This window comes from Chiloscyllium plagiosum, chromosome 2 (genome assembly GCF_004010195.1).
Source record: "Chiloscyllium plagiosum isolate BGI_BamShark_2017 chromosome 2, ASM401019v2, whole genome shotgun sequence".
NCBI classification, from domain to species: domain Eukaryota; kingdom Metazoa; phylum Chordata; class Chondrichthyes; order Orectolobiformes; family Hemiscylliidae; genus Chiloscyllium; species Chiloscyllium plagiosum.
The window spans coordinates 135,632,069-135,657,668 of NC_057711.1; the positions used below are offsets into that span (position 1 = coordinate 135,632,069).

At 38.9% G+C, this 25,600-nt stretch overlaps 1 protein-coding gene across 1 annotated transcript in view; it reads left to right on the top strand.

Moving 5' to 3' along the window:
• The first annotated feature begins 22,419 nt into the window (after window positions 1-22,419).
• The window catches only part of LOC122564158 (ELAV-like protein 2), an 89,254-nt gene continuing 86,073 nt past the window's right edge, over window positions 22,420-25,600 (top strand). Inside the window, exon 1 of the mRNA XM_043718859.1 lies at window positions 22,420-22,440. The gene's annotated coding sequence lies outside the window, so the exon portion shown is untranslated. The remainder of the gene's footprint in view (window positions 22,441-25,600) is intronic.

Genomic DNA, 25,600 nt, shown 5'->3' on the forward strand with positions numbered 1-25,600 from the left:
CCACCTCTGGACATTTATTCTGCACACAAATCACTCTCTGTGCAAAAAAAAATGCACTTCATGTCTTTTTTAAATCATTCTCCTCTCACCTTAAAAATCTACCCCCCCCATCTTGAAATTTCAAACTGTAGGGAAAAGATAACTGCCACTCACCTTATCTATACCCCTCATGATTTTAAAAACCTTTATAAGGTCGCCCCTTCAACCAGGTGAAGAAAAGAACAATGAAGAAATGGGGAACACAGCGATTAGGATTGTGCAGGATAAACACCTAATACGACTGGTTGGCTCGGACAGCATGTTTCTATGTTGCAAATTCTATCTTGTTCCATTTCATTTCGATATTCTATAAAGAATCACAATCAAATGCAATATATGGACATTTCATTAGCTATTATAATGAACTCAGGAAGAATAGTTGAATATCACATTCAGACGTGAAATAGGAGTTAAAAATTGACACGTAAGGTATAGGTAACATTGAAAACTGAAGACAAAATAAATATATGTTTTATTTGAAGTGTCACAAAATATGATAGGTAAATTAAATATTTCCTCCTGTTACAAACAGAATACAGATAAAAGCTGAGGTTATCCATAGCACAGATATAAGTCTAAATAAGTCAGAAATATTGCAAGAATATTGCAAAAATATTGCATGTTTCTGAACAACTGAAAAGCCACATTAATTCTGCTCACTAAAGGAAGAATGTGTGCAACTGTAAAAAGGTTAATCAAGAGTAAGGACACAATGATGTTAAAGTGTATCATTCTAATTTAATTTGTGTTCTTTAGAAAAAGCACTTTACTTTGTTCACAGAGTACAAAAACAATTTATCTTAAAATGAGCGAAAAATTAAAAAGAATCACCGTAAGCTAGGTAATATATCAATTATAAAAGAACTATACATTGGGTCAAAACTCCTGGAGAAAATTCTAAAATAGAATGACAAGAAAGCAAGCTATAATTTTCGAAACAGTGCAATTATAAAACCAAATTGTTCCATCGTATGTCACCAGTTTTAGTACACAACTTAATGCAGCTTAACAACATATGATTCATATTTATGAACATTTTTGTACGTGGCATTATTGCCTGAGATGGTGATGCTAGGGATGGAAGAATTGTTGAACTGGTCAGCATCCATAACAATGGTGTGTTCATTGGTGTTGCTACAGGCACTTCGATTCTGAAGTTCAGAGAAAACCCTGCGGAGGACCAAACAACAGATTTAAGTTTTCCCATCAATCTGGTTGTGCCAAGCGAGATGTAGTAGTTAAATTATACAAATTTTCACTGTTATCATTCTCCAGCACCCAGTCAATGAATTTCTTCTTCCAAAATGATGACAGACTCAGCATGCAGTAAAGCAGAAATAAATGAAGACAACTGACCTGTTAATACATGAAGAACAATACTTCCTTAATGACTTGTAAATAAGCATTTGCTGAAAATGCAAATGGATTGAAAACATTGAAGCACAAATAATGAAAACACAAATCATAAGTTACTCAGTTAAGCAGCAGGCTCTTATTTGGATGGTATATTAGAAATCTTTTATAGACTTGGACTTAGAGAGTTAAAATTTGTTGCTGACTGAAAAGTACAGAGAGTTTGATAAACCATGAGGAAAAGTATAACATTTAAAGGACTCAAATTGCAGTTTATGATAAATATCCTCTCAGCTTCGGTGATACCCCATGCTCCAAAAAGAAGTTTAAGCAATTACTTCGAGAGAAGAACATATTACCCTTCTGTGGTCTTGACTTGAATAAGAAATTTCCTTCCAGAATTCAAATTTTCTATGCTCTACCTCTGAAAAACTTACAACTTTCCCTTTCTAAAATTCAGTTGTCAGGTGAATCTACATTAACTTCCTTCTAGATTCCAAAGGTCATTGAGGCTAAGTTCCTGAAATGTCTATTTTCCAAGAATTGACTGTTGAACTACTATTGTGCCATTTCACATGAAAATAACTTTGCACAAAAGTCAATTGCAAAGGGCATTCTATTTCCCAATAGGATTAGTATTAGTTCAAAACGCTTAGGTGAACAATGACTTTTATGTTAGCAATCCTCCTATGTAAAATTGTTATTGGCTGCTTCTAATGTGTATGCAACAAATCACTGCAACCAATGGCCTTACACTGCATTGATTAGTCACTGTCCCATGGCCAAGAGGGAGATAACCTTCTCCTTTGTGCTTTCAATGTTAGAGATGGGAGGGATACAAACCTCTAAAAAGGTGTTAAAAGCAAGGAAGTCATAGAGAAAGAAAAAACCAATGGAATCCTCCTCCTGACATAGTGTATGGACTAGTCATAGCAAACACCCTTTTTCGTCAGAGATATAAATACAAGACCATGGCACATATTGGTATTTGCTTGACCAATGTCATCATCCAAGTGAGAGATGGTGCATCACCCTTGCCATGACAGGAGTGACCATTGCCCAATCCAGTCCTGCCCAAAAACAGAGCAGTGGCAGCAAAAGCAATTCACAAGAAATTCAGTATGAATAAACTGAAGGACTCTTGTGAAGAATGACCTGCTCAGTCAATGCCGCGTAAGACAAATTGGCAATGCTCAACGAACAGACAAGGCACACTGTCGACAGTGCCCAGTCTGCCCTTAAATCCATCATAAAAATCACTTATTAAGATACTCTACCAGGAAGCACCAGGGCTGATTTGACAAGAATGATTAGGAGATCTAGAAGTTACTAAACCTTATCTCTGTTGCTACCAAAGTGCGGCTATTGTATGTAGTCACAGAGAACTTGTCACCCATCTTGACATACTAAAGAATTTGCTTTAGTTTCCAATATTTTAAATAAAGGAATTTCCATTGATGACTGCTGTTCTATCTCAGAGAAAAATAAACTGATTCAACATTCACCAAAAAAAAAAGAAAATCTGAGCATCAGAAGTATAACCATGAATAACAATCCAGGAATGGCCTTAAAATTGATGATTTTTTTTTTGATATTCAAAGAGGGGAACCTGCACTGTTTAGTGTTCAGCAACTCAAGTCTGGCTAATTGTAGTTTACAAAAAACATACTTGTATTGTTTCAATGAATCGATGATTCAATTACTTTGCAGTTCAGGAACAATTGATAATTTGTGTGACAGGCACCTTCAAGATTTATGTACTTTTAACATTTCAAAGACCTGAGATAGAAGCCCTCAAATGTGTTCTGATAATGCTTTGATCAACCAGTTCCATTGCTGCCTGCATTTGAAATAACTTATTATTCCTACACTGTACTTATCCCATCACAATGTCAGGAAGATTTCTTTTCAAGAATCCAGCTAAATGGAGGGCAAATTTAAACTAATGAAATATTGATTTTGCCAAAGTTTTATTGAAATAAATCATAATGGAGATTATAAAATATAAAGTCAAACATCTTCTATTATCATGGCATCCTTTGTTGCTGTCAGATAAGTTCATTAACATTGGTGACATACCTGGTTTGTGCTAAATTTAAAAAAAAAATTAACTCATTTTTGAATGAATATAGTGCATAATAATTTGGAGCATTTTTTATGCCTGGAGGGTAGGTCAATACACTTGGTGCTAGCTGACTCTCTAAACTATCTTTGATCTTCAAGTTCCACTGCAATGTTGATAAATTCCCTATTTCAAAGGAACTTACGAAAGATACATTAAAGTGAAATGCGGGGTTATCTTATAATACTTAGAAGGAACATGCTCTCTGTAGAGTAGTTCAGAGAAAACTTGTATGAATAATGCTATAAGTACAAAACAATGCAAATTCCTCTCCTGCTAGCTCACTTTGGAACCGAGTGCCTGACAATAACAATAATTCTCACATTAAAGGAAGGACAAACATAACTACCAGGTGAAGGCGTATATTACATGTATTGCGTCATTGACTGCTGGGGCATGTAATTCCATTTTGGAGCTGAAGAATTGGAGAATAATAAGTGGCAAGAAATTCCTCTCCCCCACTGTGAAATTATCTATGAGACACAAGTCGGAAGTGTGTTAGAATACTCCCCACTTGCCTGGATGAGTATAGCTCCAACAACACTCAAGAAGCTTCACACATCCAAGGCAAAGCAGACTGACTTTTTTTGTTCATTCACAGGATGAGGGCATCACTGGCTTGGCCAGCATTTATTACCCATCCCTAATTGCCCAGAGGGCAGTTAAGTGTCAACCACATTGATGTGGGTCCAGAGTCACATGTAGGCCAGACCAAGTAAGTTTCCATCCCTAAAGGACAATAGTGAACTAGATTTTTTCCAACAATTAACATTTGATTCCTGATCATCATTAGACTCCGAATTCCAGATATTTATTGAATTCAAATTCAACCATCAGCTGTGGCAGGATTTGAACCCAGGTCCCCAGAACGTAACCCAGAGACTCAGATAAAGAGCCAGCAACAATACCACTAGGACATTGCCTCCCCTTAGTGGGAATTGGCACTACATTCACATACATCCACTCCCTCCACCACCAAAGCTCAGTAATAGCAGTGTATATTATCTACATGATAAATTGCAGAAATTCATCAAAGATCCTCAGACAGCACCTTTCAAACGCATGACCACTTTCAATTAGAAGGAAATGGACAGTAGACACATGAGAATATCGCCACCTTCAAGTTCCCCTCCAAGCCACTCATCCTCCTAACTTGGAAATATATCACTGTTCCTTCACTGCCACTGGGTTAAAATCCTGGATTTTCCTCTCTAAAGGCATTGTTGATTAACCACAGCAAGTGGACTGCAGTGGTTCAAGAAGGCAGCTCACCCCCACCTTCTCAAGGGGCAACTTGGGACAGGCAATAAATGCTGGCCATCCAGTGACACACACATCCCACAAAAGAATTTTAAAAAAAGAGATGTAAACATTTCTGTGTAGTCCAAGATGGAGGATGCGAACATTTCCTGGCTGGAACAGGCTGCTCCTTTTTTGAGGTATTTTAGGTGTTGGAGGTGATTCCCTTGAATTCCAGGAGCAGCATTTATTGTTTTATATACTGTCACATTGTTTTGGAATTTTAGAGAAAGAAAAGTCAAAACAAGTTAAAAGGGAAAAAGACAGACAATAGACAGCACATGGTCTGTGCAGGATAGAGAGAGAAAGAAACCCACACTGCTGGCTAACACAACACTGAACCTGTGCAGTTACTGCCTTTGCTGGTTGAATTCATGTATTGCTGGACATCGGAGTGCGTCTAGGAAAACTTAACAACCCGCAAAATTCACAACTGATCTTGGAATAGGATGTTTGAGAGAGTTCACAGCACAGAAACAGGTAAGTGAATAGCTTTAAGTACAGCCTTGCTTTAAATCTACAATAGTGAGTAGAGTGGGTTCTTTCTTGATTATATGTTTTCTTGAGGTATGTCTCTTAAGTCATAAGTATTAAGTTAGCCTGGAGCAGTGTTTTGTAGAGGAATAAGATGGTGCTATTTCCTGGGTCTGTAGTGTTGAAGAAGCAAAAATGGCCCTTTGTAGAGTGATATGTTCTTCTGATCAGACGTGGAAGTTTAGGGAGGGTTTATGTGTTACTGAGGATTATATCTACAATAAATGCCGTTAGTAGCCCACCCAGACTCATTTCCCTCTGACTAATGCACCTAGCACTATGGGCAATTTAGCATGGCCAATTTACGTGACCTGCACATCTTTGGACTGTGGGAGGAAACTGGAGCACCTGGAGAAAACCCACACAGACACAGAGAATGTGCAAACTCCACACAGACAGTCATCCGAGGCTGGAATCGAACCAGGGACCCTGGTGCTGTAAGGCAGCAGTGCTATAGTGATGCAAAAGGATAGACCAGATCTAAACATTTAATTTCTAAATTTGAGGAAGGCCAATTTTGGTGGTATTAGACAAGAACTTTCAAAAGCTGATTGGGTGCAGATATTCTCAGGTAAAAGGACGGAAAATGGGAAGACTTCAGAAATGAGATAACAAGAGTCCAGAGACAGTATATTCCTGTAAGGGTAAAAGGCAAGGCTGGTAGGTATAGGGAATGATGGATGATAGAGAAATTGAGGGTTTAGTTAAGAAAAAGAAAGAAAAATATGCCAGGTATAAACAAGATTGATCAAGTGAATCTTTTGAAGAGTATAAAAGCAGTAGGAGTATACTTGAGGGAAATCACGAGGGAAAAAAGGGGACACGAGATAGCTTTGGCAAATAGAATTATGGAGAATCCAAAGGGTTTTTACAAATACATTAAGGACAAAAGAGTAACTAGGGAGAGAATAGGGCCCCACAAGGATCAACAAGGCGGCCTTTGTGTGGAGCCGCAGGAGATGGGGGAGATACTAAACGAGTATTTTACATCAGTGTTTACAGTGGAAAAGGACATGGAAGATATAGACTGTAGGGAAGTAGATGGTGACATCTTGAAGAATGCCCATATTACAGAGGAGGAAGTGCTGGATGTCTTGAAACGCATAAAGGTGGATAGATCCCCAGGACGTCTTGAAACGCATAAAGGTGGATAGATCCCCAGGACCTGATCAGGTATACCCTTGAACTCTGGAGGAAGCTAGGGAAATGATTGCTGGACTCCTTGCTGAGATATTTGTATCATTGATAGTCACAGGTGAGGTGCCAGAAGACTGGAGGTTGGCTAATGTGGTGCCACTGTTTAAGAAAGGTGGTAAGGACAAGCCAGGGAACTATAGACCGATGAGCTTGACATCAGTGGTGGGTAAGGTGTTGGAGGGAATCCTAAGGGACATGATTTACATGTATTTGGAAAGGCAAGGACTGATTAGGGATAGTCAACATGGCTTTGTGCATGGGAAATCATGTCTCACGAACTTTATTGAGTTTCTTGAAGAAGCAACAAAGAGGATTGATGAGGGCAGAGTGGTAGATGTGATCTATATGGACTTCAGTAAGGCGTTCGACAAGGTTCCCCATGGGAGACTGGTTAGCAAGATTAGATCACATGGAATACAGGGATAACTAGCCATTTGGATACAGAACTGGCTCAAAGATAGAAGACAGAGGATGGTGGTGGAGGATTCTTTTTCAGAAGGAGGCCTGTGACCAGTGGAGTGCCACAAGGATCGGTACTGGGTCCACTACTTTTTGTCATTTATATAAATGATTTGGATGTGAACCTAGGAGGTATAGTTAGTAAGTTTGCAGATGACACCAAAATTGGAGGTGTAGTGGACAGGGAAGAAGGTTACCTCAGATTACAACAGATGGGCCAATGGGCTCAGGAGTGACAGATGGAGCTTAATCTAGACAAATGTGAGGTGATGCATTTTGGGTAAGCAAATCAGAGCAGGACTTATACAGTTAATGATAAGGTCCTGGAAAGTGTTGCTGAACAAAGAGACCTTGGTGTGCAGGTTCACAGCTCCTTGAAAGTAGAGTTGCAGGTAGATAGGATAGTGAAGAAGGCATTTTGGTATGCTTTCCTTTATTCATCAGAGCATTGAGTACAGGAGTTAGGAAGTCATGTTGCGGCTGTACAGGGTGTTGGTTAGGCCACTTTTGGAATATTGTGTGCAATTCTAGTCTCCTTCCTATTGGAAGAATGCTGTGAAATTTGAAAGGGTTCAGAAAAGATTTACAAGGATGTTGCCAGGGTTAGAGGATTTGAGCTATAGGGAGAATAGGCTATGGCTGTTTTCCCTGGAGCGTTGGAGGCTGAGGGGTAACCTTCTCAAGGTTTATAAATTTGTGAGGGACATGGATAGGATAAATAGACAAAGTCTTTTCCTTGAGGTGGGGGAGTCCGGAACTAGATGCATAGGTTTAGGATGACAGGGGTAAGATATAAAAGAGACCTAAGGGGCAACTTTTTCACACAGTCTGTTGTGCATGTTTGGAATGAGCTGCCAGAGGATATGGTGGAGGCTGGTACAATTACGACATTTAAAAGGCACATGGATGAGTATATGAATAGGAAAGGTTTGGAGGGATGTGGGCCGGGTGCTGGCAGGTGGGACTAGATGGGGTTGGGATATCTGGTCAGCATGGACAAGTTGGACCAAAGGGTCTGTTTCCAGGCTGTACATCTCGATGAGTGTAATGAGAACTGCCATAAGAGAACTCAAGAATGATAGTGATATGACAAATGTTTCATCATTTTCAGAGGTCTTTAACAATATTTAAACTTTTATTCATAGTTTAGCTTCCTCCGATGCTCATTTTGATCATTCTCACACCCAGGATAAACTCCCAACTCAGGTAGTATCATAGCTTTGAGCCAAATAAGAATCTGTTCAAATGATATGCAGTGAGGTTTATCTAAGTTGGTCCCACATCAGACGTGTATAGTATTTATCAAGATCCTATCATAACTCAAATATCAAAGATATGAGATCAGATGGCAAATTGCAGAAAGCTCCATCATTTCATACTGGGGTCTGATAAATGGGAATAGCAATGATCCTCACATTTAAGGGAGGGCAATAAGTATTGCCTGGAGAAACAATATGTTGCTGCACACAAGGACTGAGCCACTGGGGTATGACCTTCCATTTGTGAGCGAGAGAACCAGAAAATAAAAATTCATAAGCACATAAACTTCCATCCCATTTGGTCAGGGATAATTTAATGGATAACTCAAGGGTGGCAGTCTTTTCATCAACTGTGTCCTTCAATATCTTTGGTACATAAATTCTTGCAATGATTTTAATCAAGATTATCCCAAATGTAAATCAACGTTTTGACATGCTTCAATTTTTTTCTTGACTTTATCAACATCTCATAATACTACTGCATTTGTCTCACTGACAAAAATCACATCAGTTAATGGTTGCCAACAAATGAGCAGCTTTGACTAGTAATGTGAAGCAACTTTCTCATTAATTTAGTATATGAAACCTTTTAGCTAGCTGGTCATACCTAGATATCGCATTGAACATCATGGTGTACAGATATGGTGGCTTAGAACGGTAAAAATAAACATAGCTGTCAAACATTAGTATTAGATACAAATTAAGTCATCATAATTTATTTAAGTATTGATATATTTTAAACTTGAATTACAATATACAATTACATACTAATGTAGGCAATGGGATCAGGCCAATATGCCCCTCAACCTTGCTCTACCATTCAAGAAGATTATGGCTTTACATCTCTGTTCTGAATGTATGTCCTCTTATTCTGTAACTACATCCCAAGGTTCGAGGCTCCCCCACTGATGGAAACATTTCTCAATGTCTATCTTATCAAGCCCCCTCAAAACTTTGTATGCTTCAACAATATCACCCATTCATCTCCTAAATTTGCAGAAACATAAAAGAAAGGAGATGGCATAGGTCATTTGACTCATGTATCCTGCTCTGCCCTTCAATATGGTCCAACTCAATCCCATGTTCCCTCTTTCTCCCCATACACATTCACTCCTTTAACCTTAAGAACTACATCTAAATCTTGACTGAAAACATACAATGTTTTGGTCTCAACCACGTTCTGTGGCAAGGAATTCCACAGGCTCTCTACTCTCTGGGTGAAGTCATTTCTCATCTCAGTCCTGAATGATCTATCCTATATCCTTAGACCATGCCCCCTAGTTTTGGACTCCCTGGTCATCAGGAACGTGTGCCCTGTGTTTACCCTGTCCAGTCCTGCTAGAATTTTATAGATTTCTATGAGACGACCCTCATTCTTCTGTGACTCAGTGAACACGGTCCTAATTGATCCAATCTCTCTTCATACATCATGCCATTCCAGGAATAGTTGTGGTAGACCTTCATTGCACTCCCTGTCATAGTCAGAGCTTTCTTCCTCAGATAAGGAGACTACGACTGCACACAACAGTCACCAAAGCCTTGTACAATTGTAACAAGCCAAAGCTGCTTCTGTACTTGAATCCTCTCACTATGAAGGCCAGCATATTATTTCCCTTCTTTACTGCCTGCTGCATCTGCACCTGTCTCTTTCCCAATCTATCACCTTTCAGATAAATAATCTGGCTTTTATTTATTTTTTTACCAGAGTGGATAATCTCACATACTTGATCTGCAATGCATTTGCCCACTTACTCAACTTGTCCAAATCACACTGAAGCATATTTGCAGCCTGCTGACAGTTCACTCACCCAACCAACTTTGTGTCATCTGCAAACCTGTATATATTACATTTATTTCCTTCATCTACATCATTAATATATATTGTGAATAGTTGGGGTCCAAACACTGATAGCTGCAGAACCTAAGTAGTCACTGGCTGCCACACAGAAAAAAATTGTTCCTATTCTTTGATTTCTGTCTGTTAAACAATTCTCTGTCCATATCATTACACCACCTTCAATCCCTGGGCTTTAACATTACATGCTAATCTCCTTTGTGGGAATGTATCAAAAGCTTTCTGAAAGTCTGATGAATAAAGGCCTAACCTGTTATCCGTTCTTGAAGCCAACACCTTCATATCAGGAATCAGCCTGGTGAATCTCTTTGAACCACTTCTTTTATAAATACAAGGACCAAAGCTCTATACAGTACTATACTGTATACAACGCGTTAGGTGCAGCCTCACAATCACCCTGCACAGTTGTAACATTTCTCTAATTTTAAACTCCAAACTCTGAGCAATGAAGCCCAAAATTTCAGTCTTAATTCCTTGCTGCACCTACATGCTAGCATTTATGTTTTATGCACAAGAACACCCAAATTGCTCTCTATTGCACATTTTTAAAATCTCTCTCCATTTATATCATACTGTTTTTGATTCTTCCTGCCAAATAACATGACTCTCACTTTCTTATATTAAACTCCATCTGCCAGTGTCTTGCCCCTTCACCGACCCTATTTATATGCTCTTGTAGATTTTATAACTCCTCAACACAACATGCTTTTTCACCTACTTTTGTATCATCAGACAAATTTAGATACATTTCACTCTGTCCCCTCCACCAAGTCATTAATATATATAGTAAATAATTGAGATTCTGGGATTTGTGGTATTCCACTGGTTAAATCTTTCTGAAAAAGTTCCATTAATCCTAACTCTTTTTCTTATGTCTGTTGCTAATCATCAATCCATGATGAAACATTACCCCAAAAAAAGTCAAGCTCCTATTGAGTGCAATAGTGTTTTCTGTGGTATCTTATTGAATGCCTCCTGACTATCCAAATACACTACATCCCTAATTCTCTTTTATCAACTTTGTTTGTTATAGCCTCAAAGAACTCCAGAACACTTGTCAAACAAGATTTTCCTTTAACAAAGGCATTTAATATGATTATTTTAATTTTTCTAAATGTCCTGCTATTTCTTCCTCAATAATAGACTCCAGCATTTCCTAAATGATAGATAGATGACCTGGTCTATAATTTTAATTTTTCTGTCCCATTGTCTTCTTGATCAGGGGCATCACACAAGCAATTTTCCAATTTGCTCGAGCCCTCTGGGAATGCAGCAACTTCTGCAATATTTTGACCAATGCCTGCACTATCTCAATAGCCTCCTTTAAAATCTGTAGTTGCAGGCCATCAAGTCCTGGTGACTTGTTGGCCTTCAATCCCTACTGCAGGCAGTCATTGGGTTGCAAACAGGTTCCATTCTGGAATTGTTCGCAAATCATTTTGTACCCAAGTCAGAACATAATGCAGAACAATATAAAGGAGGAGTTCGTATGGACAGGAAATGTTCAGATGTCAGTTCTATAAAATTACACCCCTGTATTAGATTAGTGCAATTGCTTGTAAGTCAAATATTTGTAAATCTTGCCAAATACTTTGTCCCTCATGATAGAGATGATTACAAGACCTTTCCTTCCATGAGCACCTTGCCTACCTGATATCTTTGGGATGGTTACAGCATCCACTACTGTGAAGACCAATGCAAATATTATTTTAATTTATCTGTTCTATTTTATTATTCCCCCAGTCACATCACCTTTAATCCCACACTTACTATGCTCTTTTTATATATCTGTAGGAGCCCTCACTCTTTGTTTTTAAGTTTCATATAAACTTGTTTTCATAATTTTCCCTCACTTTATTAGCTTTTTCTCATACATTTATGGTTCCTAAAAGACCCCCAATCTTGTAGCCCTTCACTACGTTTTGCTGCTTTGTGCACCTTAATTTTGATTGAATACTCTCCCTAACCACTTATGTTAACCCCAAGTGGTTTATCCTGATAATCGAGTCTTTTTTTTCACCAGAATTTTTTTTTGAGTTTATATCTGCTGATCCACTGACTTTCTGGTTAGTATATTTTCATCATACCTCTGTACCATATTTAAATTGAGAACACTGTCTGCCTCATTACAGGTTACTAGATCTAAACCAAATCTGTTCCTGGTTAGGGTTGTCCAATGTGCTGCCCTAAGAAACAATCCCTGATGCACTCTATGAATTTTGTTGCTAAGTTATCCATGCCCATTTGATTTAACCAGTCAATATGCGGATTATATTCACTCATGACAATTTCAGTGTAATTCTTGCATGCCTCCATTATTTTCCAATTGATGGAAATTGTTTGTATTCTTGGTCACACTGCAACCATATCTTCATAATAGCTATCATGACATATTCATTTATTTCTGTTTGTACCGTCAACTCATCTATCTAGTTACAAATGGCTTCATGCATTCAGAGAAAGAGCCTGAAGCTTTGACTTATTACCATTATTACAGATCCTGGTTCTAATTTCTGCTGCACACTTCTGCATATCTTTTCTACCCCTCTCTGATACACTTTGATTACTATTCACTTCTTCACTACTCTGAACCTCTGCTCACCCATTTCTTTTTGATCTTTTAAACTTTATCATGTTGCGGTTGTACAAGACATTGGTTAAACCACTTTTGGAATACTGCATTCAATTCTAATCTCTCAGCTATAGAAAACATGTTATTAAACGTGAAAGGGTTCAGAAAAGATTCACAAGGATGTTGCCATGGTTGGAAGGTTTGAGCTACAGGGAGAGGCTGAACAGATTGGGGCTTTTCTCCCTGGAACATCAGAATCTGAGGGGTGATCTTATAGATCCCTAGGATCTATAGGAGGGGGAAGATTTAAAACGATCCTAAGGGGAAACTTTTTCAAGCAGAGGGTGGTGCGTGTATGGAAAGAGCTCCAGAGGAGTTGGAAGAGGTGATACAATTTCAGCATTTAAAAGGCATCTGGATGGGTGCATAAAGGGTTTAGAGGGAGATGGGCCAAATGCTGGCAAATGGGACTAGATTAATTTAAGCTATCTGGTTAGCATAGACAGGTTTGACTAGAAGGTCTGTTTCCATGCTGTACAGCTCTATGACTCTATGACCCCTACCCTCCACATTAATTAGTATAAAAACTTACATAACACATTAGTCCCAACATAGTTCAAATATAACCCATCCCATGGAACAGCTCTGTCTTTCCTCGGTACTGGTATCAGTACACCATTAATTGGAACCGATTTCTCCCACGCCAATCTTTGATCCAGGCATTGATCTCTTTAAGTTAATTACATTATGAAAATTGCACATGGCTCAGGTAATAATCCTGAGATTGTTGACTTTGTGTTCCTACTTTGTCATCTAGCCACGAGCTGCTTGTAATTCCTCAGCAGAATCTTTTCCATAGTCCTACCTATGTATTTGGCTCCAGTGTGACCATGAAACATGGATCACTCCTCTCCTACCACACGTTCCTCTCCAGCCCAGAAGCGATGTCCTCAACCTTGTCACCAGGTAGCAACACAGCCTTTGGGATTCTGTGTCTTTGCTGCAGAGAACTGTATCTATTCCCTAAATACACTATCCCCTACTACTGCTATATTTATTCATTTTTTCTTAACCATTTGAATGGCATTCTCTATCATGTACTTCAGTCAGTGCACTCAACCTCCCTGTGGTCAGTCCACTCATTCATGCCACAATCAAGAATCTCACACATTTTGGAAAGGGCACTGGCTGAAGCTCATCCAAAACTAAATTTTGGATTGCCCATACCTGTCTCATTTGCAAGCATGCCTTCCTGTCTCTGACCACAAATCAAATCTGATATAATTAGTACAAGACTGTCTCCTGAAAGAGAATGTCCAGTTAACTCCCACCCCAACCATAGTCATACCTGCAAATTAGACTCCAGTGCATCAATTCTGTGCCAAAGTTCCTTGAGCAACCAACACTTACCCCATTTCCCACATACTATAGCGGCATCACATCACCTGCCCAGTCATCTCTATTCTATTGCATTTTAATTAATTATTTTGGATGTTAAATGTAATAAATTCATATCTGTACTCATCAGCTGTAATAACAAATGGCTTGAACTCACAAAAGAGACATAGAAAAATACACATTAATCACCTCGCTGCTTTTCTGTGAGTTTGGGATTGGGCTGTAGTGGTGGAAGGAATTGAAGGTAGAACTGGTAAAGACAAAGCAGGCTCCTGATGAAGGATCCTGAAACATTGACTCTCCTGCTCTTCTGATGCTTGTGTTTTTTGACCTGTGTTTTTTTTTCCAGCTCCACATTTAATCCACTCTGACTTACCAGCATCTCCAGTCCTCACTATCTCCAGAAAGGATTGAAGGGTTTTCTGCTAATGGTTTCTATCTCCCACCCCTGCTGCCCTCTGACACAGCTCCTCTCTTCAAGTTATGAAGTTGCTGCACCTTCTCCGGATACTTATGGGTATGCAAAGAGACTATCTCTTATTGAATACCTATATAATCAAGAAGGGTTTGCACAATTCGATCCGCTCACATGTAAAACTCAATCCGGTTATTGTCAAGCCTACAGCAGGCCATTATAATTATTCCATTTTTGCCCTTTTACAGTTAAATAACATTATATTCATTAGAGTCCTTGCATGAGTTGCTGAAGGTGTGTTAGTTAATATACTAAGTTGTACAAAAACTAAATGCAGATCACCTTATAACACCAGTTATGTAATGTCTGATATCTGACATACTTATAATTTGTCATTTGAAACTATATCACATATAGCTCCGATAGAGCATCAACCAGGTGGGACGTTAACTCTGTTTCTTTCTCCACATTGGCTGCCAAACCCTCTGAGCACTTCTAGTGTTTGTTGGCTTTGATTTCAGATTTGCAGCGTCTGCAGTATTTTCCCTTCGTGTGACTTATGCAGCCACTGAATTTACTACCAAGGTGTATAACTTTGAAATGTTTGCACCAACATAGATAAGACACGAAGGAAAAAAAAACCGCATTGGAGCATTTTAACATTGTCATTGCGTAATTGTATTTCATCCTAGCTTGTGTTAGCTGGATGTCAACACAAACACTAAAAAAATTACCGTATAAATCATTTTTATTGCACTTTAACAGAGAAACAGGTAAGCCAGTCCACAATTCAACTATGCCCTTTTTGCTGTCATAAAAAAGTCTCCTTCTAATCTTCTCCTACTGTGAAGAGATGCCAAGAAGAATGTGTAAATCCTTGATTTCTTATTTTATCTGTGCACAGCTAAATCGATCCACGGCGCTTCTGCACCTGCTCCCTCGCTTGATGCACAAATAATGGTGCCATCCAACCGCCTTCCAATCAGACCATTTAAACCAGGCTATTACAAAGGAAAATGACAAATGCTGCTGCCCAGTGTCGTTCCCCGTCTGGGAGATAAAAACTAATAAATTTCACAAGCATGGCACATTTAACTGAAATTCCGTGCTCTTTCCCGCGATACAGCCAAGTGTTTTGCCCACTTGGTTACTGGATCCAGAGTTCCCCAAGGACTCACTGACTAGATCAATATCTCCCTGCTCACGTAGTCAAAATGGCTCCATCTGGTTACCGCGAGCTAGTAGGATATTCGCGGATAGACATTCTGTTGCTTGAGGTAATACGTATTATTTTAAAATATACCATTTATCGTCGTCATGAGATACTTGTAGAAAATAGCATTTTTTTTTTATTGCTCGAGAATTGTGTCCTGCAGTTAGCTAACACATTCTGAAAGGCCTCCAATTTCAGGTCGCTGTTCCAAATATAACTTTCCCCACATTCTTTAACGAGGGCAACGTTATTAGGCGAGAACAGAGCGTTTCACAAGCAGCCCCCTGTTTTTAACGACTTGTTGAACAAGTTGGCTTTGTTTTCCGAGGCTGCTTAAATGAGTGCAGCAAGACTGTCCCATCTGGCTTTAAATTGGAAAAACAAATATTGCCTCGAGTTTAATTCGCGTCAGCTGGTGACTAGATGCGTTTCAATAACGCGAACTAGTTTCTTGGTCACGGCGTCAAAATTTTGCCGGTGAAATAAACAATAATAATCAGATAAACACTACTTTCAACGACAGTTGCAGACATTCGGGTAAAGTGTTACGCATGGCAAGTGAATTGTAGTGAAAGTGAAAGTGAAAGTTCACTTAAAGTGAGTCTTCAGTCTCCTGAAGGTTGAGGACTGGAATTTCGCTTCTCACTCGGTTCTGAACTGCCACATTATGACAATTTATTTATCCTGTTGATGTTACTGAGTCAGAGAGTAACAAACTTCCGTTGTGAGGTTACCTACGGTGTTCTCGATCCTCTGGATATTTCATGGACATGAATAAACGAATATAAGCCTTGATAGAGGCCACAACATGTTGGAGGAATGTTTGCTTTTCATTTCCAAACTTTTGATTTACGTGGCCGTGAAATGTTGACACTGGCTGTGCTTAAACAGCCAAAAGTACTAATAAATCGGAGAGTTTTGCTGCATCAGCTTAGAATACTATTATGTTGACGTTTTTAACTGAATTCTGTGAGGAATCCGGTCCAGGGTGTTGGAATAAGTCATTTTAGGGGCTATCTTGTGGGCGAATTAACAGATTTAAAGAGCTGCGTAGTATTCTTGCATTTGGTTTTCGCAACCAAACAGCCACGAATGAACAGTATTCGTGTTATCCAAAACTCGGTTTTATTCGACCAGAATATTTCAAAACTCACACCAGCCACTTGTAAATGAGATATTTTGGGGGAAGCAACTTTTTTTTTAAATTGTAAGGTAGTTCTCCAATTTGATACAATGTCATTATATTCCAATCTAGATCGCAGCCTGGACTCATATCACCATCAAAGTAAATAGTTGCCTTTTTAAACACTTTAGTTAGTTCGTACTGTGTGCAATTAACGAAAGGTGTTTAACTTGTATTGATAAATTATTTGAAAACCGGTTGGAATTATTTTAATAAGCTGATAGAAAATAATGTTATTGTACTATACGCTATGGTTTGTAGTTACAGTCGATGAATACAAAAACCGCGGGATTTACCAGAAGTAAGTTTATTCTACTTAATAGAAACTTAATTTTCCACAGGTGAATCTGTTTGGGGACGGGGTGGAGGGGAACGTAGGATTCTCGTTCGCTGGAACACACTTTAAGAATGAGTCTCAATCCGAAAACAAGTAGTACAAAAACTCGGTTGCACTAAACTTCTAGTTTCTTTTTCCCCTATAGAATATTACATTAAAATGTATTGCTATTAGGGGGGGAAATAGTTAACATCGCACGAGGCGATACTCTTTTGGTCGAATTAGGTGCCACAATGAATAGTTGTGTAACCGCATTGAGCTGCCGGAATACTTGGTAGCAGGAGGTATGCAAGCCCTGAAGCACGCGAAGTTAATGTTTGCTTGTTCTTTCAGAACTATGGACAGCTCTTACTGACAAGCTTCTGCAGGAGTTATTCTGAGTTTTACAGCACGGAAACTGACCCTTTCGTCCAACCTATCCACATCTAACATTCATCCCAATCTGACCTAGTCCCATTTGCCAGCATTTGGCCCATATTCTTCTGAACCCTTCCTATTCATATATCCATCCAGATACCTTTTTCAAATGTTGTAGTTGTACCAACCTCCAGCACTTCCTCTGGCAGCTCATTCCATAGCTGCACCACCCTCTGCGTGAAAAAGAGTTACCTCTCGGGTCCTTTTCAAATCTCTCCCCTCTCACCTTTAAAGCTATGATCTCCACTTTATAACAGGTCACCCCCTCAGCCTGACACTCCAGGAAAAAGAAACTCAACCCACCTAGCCTCGCCCTATAGCTCAAACACTATAATTCCAGCAACATCATTGTAAATCTTTTCTGCACCTTTTCAAGTTGATCAACATTTTTTAAAAAAAGGGCGTCCAGAATTGTATGCAGTATTCCACGTGATACCTAACATTCTCCCATTTAGATTGAAACGGCAATATATCTTAGCGACATGGAATCATAAAATTTTATAATACAGACGTGTTAGGATTAGAGTATTTTTGTCTTACGGATTTTAAGAAAAATGTTTACATATCACGGAATTTTAAAATTGAGGTAAATGACAACTATTTCTAACAGCAGCTGGTGCCCTCTCGCTATCAAGCACATTCTCCTCCTGAGGTGACCCTAGAAGTTGACTGCCTTTGACCAAGTCGCATTACAGCCAACTGATGTTCACAAATATAAAATACTTTGTTGGTTTAACATCTAACGCTGTGGTAGCCAAGCAACTGAGTACGCTGAGCACTTGGGGCTGTCGAGAGGCATTTTACAACAATTATTCCCATTATCTCCCATCCGCCAGTCTTCAATCACAGTCTCTTTGGGAAATATTTCGAACCATAATACGTATTGCTCGGAAACACTGCTCCATTTGCCCAGATGCAATTTAAATGTGATTGAAACGTGGAACTTAAACAAAAACAAGAGCATGCTAATACCTGAAAACAGCCACAGTTGACTTTTTGAACCCAATTTCTGCGACAGTGTTCTTTAATGGATTTTCTCAATTGCTCTCAGGCGATTTGCACTTTTTTTTATATACATGGAGTGATTTGAGATTAAATTTCATGGGGGTGTTTTCACGTCCTTTCCCCTCCTGCAATTCTGACAGAAACTGGCGAAATAGTTTTTTTTTCCAGAACGAAAAGCCACGTTCTTAGTTGAGACACTCAATGTGTTGTGAACAATGTAGTCTACAAATAAATGCAAGGTATATGCCTTTTCACTTTTTTCCTAACTCAACAGGTACTCGAATGATTGTAATTATTGCCTCCAAGAGGCCCGAATAGACGCTGATTGCAGCTTTGTGGAACACCACAAAGACACGAGATGAAGCGGCTTATTTCCTCCTTCATTATCTCCATATTCATCAGAGAAGAGCACAGGCGCTTGGATCCTGTGGTGTATTTGGAGGGGAAAAGTATCATATAATGTCGCACACATCATCAGCCTTTTGCGGGGGGAGTTGACTGTTCTTCAACTCAAATAGCCGTGTATATTTTTCTCCTTTAACAGGGTGTTTTAAAAAAATAAGTCCACCTGCATATGTAAACTGTTTATAACTACGAATGCAAGGGCAAAATTATCAACTTTTGACATCTAATGATCCAACGCAAATAGATTCTCAATCAGAATTATATATATATAAAACGCCTTTAAGATATCTAATTGATAAATTTCTTAAATCGGCCCAGTCAGCAACTAGATCACAAAGTTCATATTGCATCTGGAACCATTTCGTGGCGAGAAGGTATTTCGATAACCAGGTTTAAAAAGTGTTAGAATTATTCTGTCTCTCGCAAAACGTACTTGCAGTCAGAGCATTAATACCGTGCCGCGAATTAGGTCAGAGAACCACATTTGTCGGTATGAGTTGAACCAAACACTCAATGTCACTGTTCTCTGGTTAGTGGAGCGGTAAAGTTATATCTGACCTTGAGAATCTCTTTGATCCAAAGTAAATAGGATACTTGCCATATTTTCAGAACTCACTTGAAAATTTGATAGCGCCTCTCTTTAAAAGCCACCTTTAAATAGTGAAATACACACTTTTCTCGTACTTAGGAAAGGCTAAACACCTTATGGACGCTGTAGATCTAATTGAATTCTGCACTTGTCCCTCTGCGGTGAAATTATTAGTTTACTGTACTTTGAGAAACTTGTTTCATACCTTGGAATTTATACCCACACTAATGTTTTTTTTTTAAAAATATACAAACGTACAACCCCTCTGTTACTCCAAAGGTCAGTAGATAGACAAGACTGGTTTTGAAATGACCGTTAGATATTCTGAAACAGGAAATTGATTTTTAATTATATGACTTGCATGATTTTTTAACATCAAAACTGCGATCTAACAGTCTCCGGAAGAGAAAGGCGGGTGGCGGTGATCTGGATTGATTTGCATCCTAATAAAGAGCTAATTTTTTGTTCAAACAGAAGTGAAAATACAGCTTATAGACATTGGGCAGGTTGAAGTGAATTCAATTGTTTCTTTTAAATTAAACTCACTATCCACAAGGGAAAGTAAACAGCTGTGAAAATAAAAACAAAGTCCATGTCTTCTTTTTCTCCACTACCCTTTGAACAAGATGGTTACATAAACCGAATCCCGTTATGTTGCAGCTTTTAATGTTTATTTTATCCTGAAAACCTTTCCTCTTTCACCTGAATTTCAATTTCTTAATTTGCAGTGGAGATAAAGTGGCAGGGGCTGGATCGGTGCTGTTGTTACCATGGGCAGGTCTTATCAAGCGTGAAGTTTGGTGCATTGCAAACCTATTTAAGTGATTATCTGTAGAGGACCTCTCGAGTCATCTCCATCGCTGCATTCTGCTGATAAGACAGCTGTTCCTGTGGCTGCTGGACTCTAGTCGGCTTTTGATATAGTGTAGCTTTGTTATTACGCCCCGGTGCTATCACTTGCTCTCTTCTGAAAGCATTTGATCTGAAGACAAAGGGGTTGATAGAAAGATTGATTGATTGATGCAACTAAATACTGCACCACAACGGCTGCGCGAATCTTCCGCGGAATTGCACTAATCTAAATGCAAAATCAGAAAATTAATTAAACCTCCGTCGATAACAATCACTGCAAAGTCGGAAGGACTAGCGCGTTCTGAAACGTGTTTTCAATTCGCAGTGATAACACTTACATTTTAATTACAATTAATATTCTAATATTTTAAAAATTATCAGCATTTTTCAATGTCAGAGGGAAACTTGCTTCCATAAATAAAATTCACGCTACAATCTCTTCCTCGCAATGCTAGAACTTTCCAGGCAACGTGCTCACGTTTTGTCAAGTAAACTGGCTGACTAGCTCATTTTTGTTTGCGACAAATGCGCCTAACTAAGCGAAAGCTGGGCTGCCTACAGTGACATTTAATAATCTAAACGAAGCTGTTAGTAGTGGCTGTAGGATACGATATATTAATTCGGTTCGAGGACTAAACTACCGACCAGCAACAACACATTTCGCATTGATTCAACGTAGGGCGCTTTCCACAAGCCAAACAGTTGCTAATTACTTAAAATAAGCATTTAACAGTCAGGGTAAAGGTCACCATTGGTAATCAATACATCTTAAATGTCTATACAAGTAACAAACAAAGTCAAAGTGACAGTCTGAATGTGATTCCTCGAGGTTGTAATTTGTCACGAAGACAAAATTGTAAACACACATTCCCTACAAGATTCCGTATTTTGTGGCAAAGCTGGAAGTGCAAGGAATTACATTCTCAACATCTGGATGTTATAGCTAGGGTCAAGCAGCAGAGGCATAAAATCCCACTGATCCGCTAGTACAACTGCTAAAGTGTCTATACTAAATCTCCAGCGCAAGGCTTCTTAGCTATTGATCGTGGTCTTGAATACTAATCACATTTGAAAACCTACAAATTCTTCACAGCGCACGGCCCTTATGTGTGATTTATGTCGAGCCTCTATGTTCTTTAGTAAAACAAAACAGGTTCAGTACAGAGGCGTTGGTTGAAAAGTCTGGTAATAGACTCGAGCACCTTCAGGTGTTTTAAGAAAATACGTAATTTACTTTTAAAATGCTTAGGTTCCTTTTCGAAGAAACAATAAATATTTGAGAATAATCAGAGAGAAAAAATAAATTTTGCAATGTTCTGCTTTGGCGGTACGTTAGGTGAATGACAGTCAGTGGATCAGGTTAACGTTGCTAACTCTTGGCCAGTGTTTAGATAACAATCATTGTTATGACTGCAATGCACAGGGCCAGACTGGTCTATCTATCCAAAATGCAATAGCTTGCCTCCCTTTGCTGCCGCCATTTTGTACTTCAGCTCTAAGTGACTTGAAAGGAGATCACAAAAGCAGCATAGAACCAGCCAATTGAAAGCTATTGACCTTGACAATTCGTTGTACATTTAGTTCTCAGTTTCAGTTATTAGCTTGATCGTGTTGAGTACAGATGGTGCACATATTTTTTCACTCGCAACAATGTGTATTTAAACTATATTGCTTTAAAATGGGACAAAATTATAAAATACTAAACATGTCTTAACATTTTCTCATTCTGATATCCACACGAATTTTTAGTTCTGTAACTTCTAATCCCGAAAACAAGCAGCCTGATACTAATTAAATCCATTAATAAATTGCAAACTCCGATTTTCTTTTAATCGCCTACGATCACAGCGCGCAATAAATCAGATGAGTAAAATCTTATACCGAAATCTTTGCAAATCGGGATAGAATAGCATAAAGAAGGATCTGCTCATGCAATTGTAAGTACAACTTCTCTACATGGTTTTTGCTTAAAGTGAGACACGAATAATTTGTCAATGCTCTAATGAATACGGAATTAAATCGAAATCAATTGATAATGTTCAATCAGCAAGGGGTCCACCTGGTGCTCATTAATCGTAAAGTGAATACGATTTGAAGTTGTGGTTAATGTACTTGTTACACTAATCTGTACATTAAATCATTGGGACACAGGGTAAACTTTTGCAGGTTGTATGTTTTGTAGGTCTATACGTTTCTTCTATGCATTTTAAGCTATATGACTTTTCGCTTCCTATCCAAAGTGAAACAAAACTGATTTATAAAAGAGGAAAATTAATATGACATTGAAGGGAACAACAGTTAAAGGATTTGTATGGTTTATACCTAAATATTTCGACTCCAATAGTAAGATAAACAATGAAACACTTATAAATCCTTCTCTTCGCTGTATACTTGAATGTTTTTATTTCATTTTTACAACCAATGTATTTTCCTGTGTAGTATTTGGGACAGGTCTGAAGTGTAAGCGTAGACAAATTCATTTGTGCGTACAAATTAACCCGAGTACTGTAAGTTAAATTGGGAACGTAGACAGTATTCTACAACTTCACATATCTCACTAAAACGAATTTGTTTTATATATGCATTTTAAATTATTGTTTAGAATTATTCGGCTTGGCCCAGGCGCACACCACGAAGGGGCCAGAGGATTGTGTTGAACCGAGTGAGGGTTATTGATACAGAACACATGTACTGCATGCCTAATCTTTATGTAAAGGGAATGTGCGAAATTGAGTCTCTATCACTAAATTGGAAAGGGTGTGTTTGCACTGAATTCATATTTATGAAAGTAATCCAAATTTCAAACAGTTTGTAGTGGAAACAAAGAGCAGAAACCCTCATTGAGGTTAAGATTTTTGAGACATAGAGTTCCGGTTCGCCATGAGATCTTGACTTGAGATGTTGTATCCTATTATTGGTTGGTAAATGTCAGAGGAAAGGGGTTCCCCTCTACGAACTGCTTGAAAATACACCTAACCTTTCTTCAAGTGGTTAACTTAAGCCTAGTTCTATCTAGTGTAAATATAAAGGAATTTCAATTTTGAACTTCTATTAAGAAACTGGTGTATTTAAATGTTTTGTATTTGCACAATTATCAACCTTTTATCTTTAATTTGGAGTACAGTTCCAATCAACATTGCACCTACTAACACATTAAATGCGTTCTTGATGCTTTATGCGAACAATTGATCGTTTAAGCAGAAATTGTTAAAAATTGTTGTTCCAAGCAGAAAATACCAGAAACGATGAACAAATGGTTCTCGCTAATTTGAATCAATAGTGGATTGCAAACGCTATGAAAGTTTTGTTGTTTCGTAAAGCCCTATTTGGATGTAAATTAGACATTTTCATTACCCCTGCTCTAGACCTAGCGAATCTCATTTGTTCATGTGTCCAGCTCCTATACATGCATAAATGAACATCCGTTTGCTTCGACTGCTACTGTTCGACCGAAGATACAATGGACCGTTACAACTGTCCGTCTCCTTAAGTGTATTGCTTAGTTCAAGCTGTTGTCAATCATAGTGTTACGTACTTTTCATCAGTATTCTCAATTATTGACAACTGTTTCCGAGCAGATGTAATACATTAGCGTTTTTGCTCTGCCAAGTTTTGTTAGTTTTCTCGTTACGGCATGATGTTATTCCGCCTAATATTACAGGAATGGCCATATTCCCGCTGTGATATCACCAGCAGTTAACCAGAAGCTCTTTTCATACCTGTCATGACTTGATGGGATTTCTTTGAGATGATCTAACGTACCGTAAAAGCAGCAGGAGAACGTTGCTGTGCACCATCAATTAGGAAATGGAATTATGCGCTGGCGCGGTCTTGCTTTAACACCAATGTTAACACAAACTGCTGCTTTTGTTTGAGGAGTCACCGAGAAAAAAAACAGTTACCTGAATACACTGAGCGTGCAGTGTTGTTGTCATTTTTAAAATGATAAACACGCTGCACAGTTACGAGTATTTGGGACCGCTCTGGCCAATGTCTCTTTTGCCTTTTAAGAGACCTGAACAGTTCCAAAACGTGATTTGTCACCCTCCGTGAAAGGACGGCTGAGCCAAATGTTTTCTCACAGCAAAGGGGATTCCAGTTTTGAAAGATGACTCGGCAGATGGGGAAATTGGTTCTGATAGCAGGAAACAACCCCCCCTCTCGTTTTCTATTGTTTCACTCAGAAACCAGGCGCTGTCTTCACCAACAGTGTTAACTACGTACAACACACTAAAAAAGAAAATGCAATCACCGCCTTTATCACTAAAAAAAACGCTTTGCACTTTTTTGTGTGGCTTTGTATACTGACAAGTCAACCGATCGAGACCACAAGTGACCCAGGAAGGGTCAAAAATAACAGCAGTAACTTACCAACAGTAAATACAGTAAGGCATATTCCAATACAAAGATTTAGCTGAAGCGTGTCAAGTTAAATTTTGTCGCACCGAATTTTAAAATGAGTGGTTCGACTGGGTATTTAAAACAATAAAGCGTTTTTTTTGTGTGGGGTGGGGGTGGGAAGCGACGGTAAATCCACGGTCTTTTTTTTATCCGTTCTTATGTATTAAATAAGAATGCGATACTGCGGGGCAGGAAGGGATGAGGAAGAGGAGAGTCTGCGGTCGTCTGCCAGCTCTCTCTCTCTCCTCCCCTCCCCATACCCCCACCTCTCTCTCTGGTTATTCAATAGAAACGCCAGGTTTCCGCTCAGACCCCGGCTGACGGTGCAAAGGGAGCTGGGGGCCTTTCCCAAGTCAGCCCCGGTTGGGAAGGGAGGGGAGGAATAGGGGCAGTGACCATCGGAGACAGAAGACTTTCCATATTATCCCCACACCTACCCCTCATATTCCCATACATATCCTCACACACCCCACATATTACAACCCCAATATCCCCCACCCTTGTGTTCTCCCTCTATACCTCTATCACCCCAAATATACCATCCCGGATATATCCTCCTCTAACATCCACCAACCCTGCATATCCTCCTCTAATATACCCCACCCTGCATATTTCACTTCCCCAATATCCTCCATCCCACATATATCCTATAAATATTCCGCCCACCAATATCCCCCAGCCCACATCCTACATATA